The sequence below is a fragment of the Bos grunniens genome, chromosome 24 (assembly GCF_055505025.1).
Source record: "Bos grunniens cultivar Pamir isolate PY7600 chromosome 24, Bosgru_T2T1.0, whole genome shotgun sequence".
In the NCBI taxonomy this organism is placed as follows: domain Eukaryota; kingdom Metazoa; phylum Chordata; class Mammalia; order Artiodactyla; family Bovidae; genus Bos; species Bos grunniens.
In genome coordinates, this window is record NC_141188.1 from 34,286,429 (window position 1) to 34,293,095 (window position 6,667).

The 6,667-nt window shown below is 44.0% G+C and overlaps 1 long non-coding RNA gene across 1 annotated transcript; it reads left to right on the top strand.

Annotated features, from left to right (window-relative positions):
• Positions 1–576: 576 nt before the first annotated feature.
• On the top strand, positions 577–5,510 carry LOC147346019 (uncharacterized). Its single transcript, XR_015153803.1, has 3 exons — positions 577–673; positions 3,839–3,941; positions 5,378–5,510. It is a non-coding gene; the product is annotated as an uncharacterized LOC147346019 (long non-coding RNA).
• The last annotated feature ends 1,157 nt before the right edge of the window (positions 5,511–6,667 follow it).

The following is a 6,667-nucleotide window of genomic DNA, read 5'->3' on the forward strand; positions in this document are numbered from 1 at the left end:
CTAGCAACAGGATCATCTTCTAGGAAGATCTAAAATGGAATGGAATGTGTTGTCCTGTTTAATAAAAGTATTTGCTCTATAACAATGTATTTCCCACATTTGCCTGATTATGACAATCACCTGGTGTGTTTGTTACAAATACAGATTTCTGGACCCTGACCCTACCTAGGGAACCAGAATCTCCAGAGCAGGGGGTTCACCTTTATTCATGAATCTTTTATGATCTTGTCATCTTCTGAGAAGTAGGTCTGTGACTTTGGCTTTGTTGTTGTTCAGTGGCTCAGTCAAGTCCAACTCTTTGTGACTCTATGGACTGCAGTCCTCCAGGCTTCTCTGTCCTTGGGATTTCTCAGTCAAGAATACTGGAGTGGATTGCTTTTTCCTTCTCCAGGGGATCTTCCTGATGCAGGAACAGAACCCATGTCTGAGCCACCAGGTAAGCTACACTGGCTAGCCAAGCATATTACCTGCCGATTACTTATTGAAAAAGCAGCGCTGTACTGGCTGAACGAAAGTGGGGACATCTGAGCAACATCTGAGATCAAGGCAAAACTAATCACTTGTTATACCTCATTCCCATGAGTGAGCTCTTGACCTCTCATTTTCCCCAAGACTGGATTTCTCCAAACGCATTAATTGTCATTTTCCTTTAGGCATGGAGCGGAGGGCAGAGGTGAGTTTCTGTGAATCCAGGTAACATTTTCCCATCCCAGTGCTGCCATGGGATCATAACTGTGGTTCAAATATCAGGGCATCTGGTTGAGTGGAGTCGTTAGCTCTCAAAGAGAGGTTGAGCACAGCAAGGAAGTCACTTCCAGGTCTCTGGGAGTTTGATGTGACCTTGGATATCCCCTTATTGCTCTTGAATTTTTTGGAGGGTCAGGTGGTGACATATCTTGAAGAAAAAAGAGGATTTTAAACGGCTTCTCTGGTCCCTGCACAGGGAAACCACATGGGCCTCAGTCACCAGGGGTAAAATATCTATTAAAGGTTGTTTGGACTGAATGTTTGTGTGGCTGCTAAAATCCACGTTGGAGACTTAACCTCCAATAAAATTGTATTTGGAAATACTGCCTTTATGGAGGTAAAATTAGGCTTATTGAAGTTATAATAGGGACTTCTCTGGTAGTCCAGTGGCTAAGACTTCACACTCCCAGTGAAGAGGGACCAGGTTCAGTCTCTGGTCAGGGAACTAGATCCCAGGTGCCACAATTAAGAGTTCATATGCCACAACTAAAGATGCTCCATGCCACAACTAACAACCCAATGCAGGCAAATAAATAAATAAAGGATTTTTTAAAAATGAGCAGGGCCCTGATCAGAGAGGATTAATCTTATAAGAAGAGACACCAAAGGGCTCTCTGCCTTCCCTACCACGTATACACCCTAAGGAAGGGCCACATGAAGACACAGTGAGAAAGTGCCCACGTAAAGCCAGGAAGATCTCTCACCAGAAACTAATTAGGTAAGGACCCTGATCATGGAATTCCAGCCTCCAGAATTGCAAGAAAATACACTTTTGTTGCTTAAACCACCCAGTCTGTGGTGTTTTGTTACAGAGACTCCAGCTGATTAAGGTAAAGGCTAAAGGCAGGAGACACTTGTCCAAGTTGGGGCATAAGAAATGGGGTTTTCAGGGAGGTCTGGATGCAATGAGGTACCATCACCCCGCTCAGGGTCAACGCTTTCTCAGAGGCACCCCAGCTTTCATACTTTCCGACACTGGAATTCCTTTCCTAGAGTAACTAAAGCCATAACAAAGTATCCAACTTGGGATACCTCTGCTCCATGTTTTAAGGTGTTCTCAACGGTGGTAAAATTAACAATGATAGTCTCATAACAGTTTTACATCCATCATCTCAGTTAACTCTCAGAGAAGACATCTGAAGTAAAAGACGTAACTTTTTGTCCCTCGAACTTCTAGAATATTTGAAACCACTTGACAGAAAGCATGCGTACTTGAAATGCAACTGAGATTATAAAATCAAGGGAATAAGAAGTGGCTCCGAGCCAAGTGACTTTCAAGAGCAAAGGTTTTTCCTAAAGGTGGGGGTGCTTTCCTGAGGGGCTTTGTTCTCATGGAGGCGCAGGGGTATGAGATGGATGACGGGTAACAGTGGAGCAGGAGACAAACCCTCTGGGGTCCCAGCCTGTCAGCAGCCATCACAGCAGCAGCTGGACTTTTTGGTCCAATAAACAGCCCTGAGATCCCACAAGACACTTTATTCCCTCTCAGGGGTTCCCCTTCAGCAAAGACACTGCAAAAACAGGACATGAAGGGTCTTGTTTTGTTGACAGCACTGCAGTTGAATACTAGATAAATGCAGTCATTTATTTCCCAGAATACACACTTTATTTCTGAGGAAGAATATTTCCTGTAGGAATAGTAAATTCCTACAGAGATTTGCCTTGGGAATGGACCACACACCAAGCCACAGCACCAGATTCCCAGCTCCACTGTAACTGCCCAGGAATGTATGCTCCCTGCGTATGAAATTCATTACTGATTAATTAGCAAAAGCCTTTTGAGCCAGAGATGGTTTAATCAGTAAGTGTGTGCTGTGCCATCATGTACATTCATGAAGACTGCAAGTTCCGGCCTTTCCCCCCACCAGCCCCAAACTCTCCAATCTCATTTTATCATGGACTCAGTGTTGAGCAAAACAAACCCCACATTCAAAATTTATGGGGAATAAATCCTTCTGGCAGTGGAAAAGTACACTCTGCATCCTGGGGTCGGAGAAGTCTTTATGAGCAAAGGGAGAAAAAACATTTTCAGTAAATAGTCATCTCAGGACCTTGCCCTTGACTCTAGGAGAATAATTATTTCTCACTCTGATAATAATTTACAGGGCTACTCCAATTTTATCTCTGCCTTCCTTACAAAGGGCTTCCCTGGTGGCTCAGTGGTAAAGAATCTGCCTGCAATGCAGGAGACCTGGGTTCAATCCCTGGGTCAGGAAGATCCCCTGGAGAAGGAAATGACAACCCACTCCAGTATTCTTGCCTGAAGAATTTCAATCTGAGAAGTCTAGCAGGCTACATACAGTCCATGGGACTGCAAAGAATCGGACACAACTGAGTGACTATCACTATCACTTCCACTTTCCATACAAAGGCACGCAGACATTATGCTAGAATTTTTATGCAGAGAAATTCTCTTGTTTAGCAAATTAAAAAGCTGGAAACATGGCATGCCTGTCGCCTGCCACTGTTATTACCATGATTACTCATGGTAATTAGATTTCTATGGCGGGTAGGGCAGGGCGATGAGGACTTGAACTTTTGCCCTGAAGTTTTGCCTGAGCAAATCCTTATGAACATTTCAATCACAAAGAAAGCAAACTTATAAGGTGGAATCATATGTAAAATAGATAACTAATGGGAAGCTGCTATGTAAAACTCACAGTCCTGCCTGGCGCTCTGTGACAACCTAGAGGGATGAGGTAGCAGGAGGGGGGCTCCAGAGGGAGGGAGCATATGTATACTTAGAGCTGATTCATGTTGTTGTACAGCAGAAACCAATGCAACACTGTAAAGCAATTTTCCTGCAATTAAAAAATAAATTTAAATAAGGAGAGAACTAAATACATGAAATAAAGCAATGACGTGATATAAAAACAAAACAAATGAAAAAACAACTTACAAGGTGGGGGAGGAAGAAGCTGCCAGAAAAAACCTATGACTGAGCTTTGGCCATTGCTCAGGGAGCAGAGTCCACTCTTCAAGCCTCCAAGGAGTACCTGGTTCCTTTCTAGAAACACATGAACTGCTCGATTCCTTACGGTGTTTTGTGGCATCACACATCAGAGCCCATCAGCTGCCCCTTCATTTCCAGGTGGTGTGCATTTGGCTCAAATGAGCCTGGAGCATGGAAGGTCTCTGTGAGCTAACTTGGTCCAACTGCTGCTCCCTGTCTTGAAAACCATGAGCTGATCTTGGTGAGTTTATATTTAGTGATGTCAGGGGCTATTGTCGGGCTTCCCAGGTGGCTCAGTGGTAAAGAATCTGCCTGCCAATGCAGGAGATGAGGGTTTGATCCCTGGGTTGGGAAGATCCCCTGGGAGGAGGAAATGGCAACCCACTGCAGTATTCTTGCCAGGATAATCCTATGGACAGATGAGCCTGGTGGGCTTCAGGCCATGGAGATGCAGAAAGTCAGACTCAACTGAGCATGCATGCATGGGGCTAAAGTCAGTTAAAAAAAGATTTGGATGTATGGGGATAAAACCTTTTAGAAAGCAATTTGCTAATAGCTAATAACAAGAAGGCTCATATACTTTGACTTTGACTTCTAAGAATGTATCCTGCATGTATGCTAAGTCGTGTCTGACTTTTTGCGACCCCATGGACTGTCACCCATCAGGCTCCTCTGTCCATGGCGATTCTCCAGGCAAGAATGCTGGAGTGGGTTGCCATGCCCTCCTCTAGGGGATCTTCCCAACCCTGGGGAAGACATCAAACCAGTGTCTCTTATGTCTCCTGCATTGGCAGGCAGGTTCTTTACCACTAGCGCCACCTGGGAATTAATCCTAAGAAAACCAATAAATTTATATTCCAGGACTTATTCATCCTGGTGTTGCCTCTAATTGCAAAAATTTGAAACAAGCCAGTTGCTTAATAACTGTTGGTCAAAATATTTTGGCAAATTCATCTGATGGAATGTTCCACTGTCAAAGACTTGGGAAACACCAGGTGGTTAAAATATATATATATATAAAATAATATTTACAGTATCATTGTAATTTTGCAAGGAAATAAATATACATTTAAAATTGAGTAACAGATACATCACCAAATAGAAACAGAATTCTGAGTAATGAGATTATGGGTAATTCTATAATTTTTCTGTAGTCAACATTTATACCATTTGTATTCAATATCATAATATTATTTAAAAATGGTTCCACTCATATGCTGGCTTTGACTTCTCATTCCTGAGAATCAGGTCTTTCTGGGGCTGGCACAGACCAACCCAAATTTGGGATGAGTGAAAAGAGAACTGGGGAGCTGGAAGAGAGGTGGGTGGATAAGGTGGTAAGGAAAGGCAGCAGGCAGGGTTTGGGGTTCTGGGCAGGGCAGCGCTGGGTGGGAGTGGGGAGGAGTCAGAGGTCTCTGGGGAAATGAGGTTACTTCCCTTCTGGGAGGACAGGAAGGTCAGCATGTCCTGCCAGGGGCCACTGTCCTCTGACATGGGGTTATCAGGAGTGTGGCCAAAACCCAGCCACCCCGTGTCTTGAGAAATGAGGTCAAGAAGTACCCTGGGAGATGGTGAAGGAGACAGACACAGGATGAAGGCACAGGATCACTCCACAGTCACTGGACGCCCCTGGGTTGACTTACCTAGGGAGACACAAGCTGGTTTTCTCCAATCCAGGCCCCATTCACCTGGATCAAAATGACACCAACTGCGGACCCATCATGAACAGGTCAACCACCGGCAATCCTGCTGGTCCCTAAGCCTCTCACCCCAGCAATGGCATCTGTACAGCACTTCACAGTTTACACACCATTCCCATCATGGTCCAGGTGAGGAGCTGCAGCACTCCTTTCAGAGAATACCCATTTACAATCTGAGCAGAGGCACGCTGAGGGCTTTCGGGCTCTAATTCCATCTGTGATACCCTCTGTTGCCTTCTGGTGGCTGGGATTATACTCAGCAAATGTGGATGGACGGCTGTTCTTCGAGCTACTACAGAATGGAGGAAAAAGCAGTGGTATTAATGAAGATTCAATTGCTCCTTTGAAATGCATTTACTAATGGATAACTTTGCAGATCCAGTTAGATCAACACTAGGAACCCAGAAAAGAAAATCGGCCATGTAGTGAAGACCAGCTAAAGGCAGGTAAAATGGATGTTCTTTACGCAGACTTAGTGTCTAGGCAGTCATCACCTACTGGGATTTTTCATCTGAAAATCAATGTTTTTTAGAAAGCATATGACTTAAGGTCATGACATTCAACCTCTGAACCAGCAGCTGCTGCTGAAGCCCACCAGCCAGCCTGTGTCAAATACCCCATGATGGGCACCTTGCTGCCTCTCCAGGAGAATATTTCATGTCTGCATAGATATGGTGGGTAGAAACTGCAGTGTGCAGTGATATATTTGCACAGATATGGTGGAACTGCAGTGTGAGGGTCATGAAAGAGCACAGGGTTGAAGGGAACATACCTCAGTGTCAGAGGAGAGGGCAGGAAGCTGTAAGGATACCACATAGGATTATTATATCCGAATTTTAGAATCGCTATTTTAATCCTGATGAGCAAATATGATGCCGCAGATACAGAAATGCTTACACAGCCTTCTTTGCTAGTGGAGTGGTGCTGGGTAAAAGTATCGTACTCATGGTTTCATTATTTTGTAGATAAAATTTGCTTCCTACTTTCCATTGACTTCCATTAGCTTCTTATGCAAAGCTTTAATTATAGTACATATAGTACACCCATCTTAGCTCCTCTACTAGAAAGTTTTTATCCACAAGGAATTGAAAATCATAATCTAGACTTGGTTGGTAGCAGACTGTATGTGGGAAGTCACGTGGAATTACAGGTTCATTAATTCGGTTTGTTACCATTTTGTGAGTATTGTGCCAGACTGCATATTCCTTCTAAGAAGTAATTACTTCTCCTATGTGACTGTAGACCCAACACTGAGCACACACAGTCC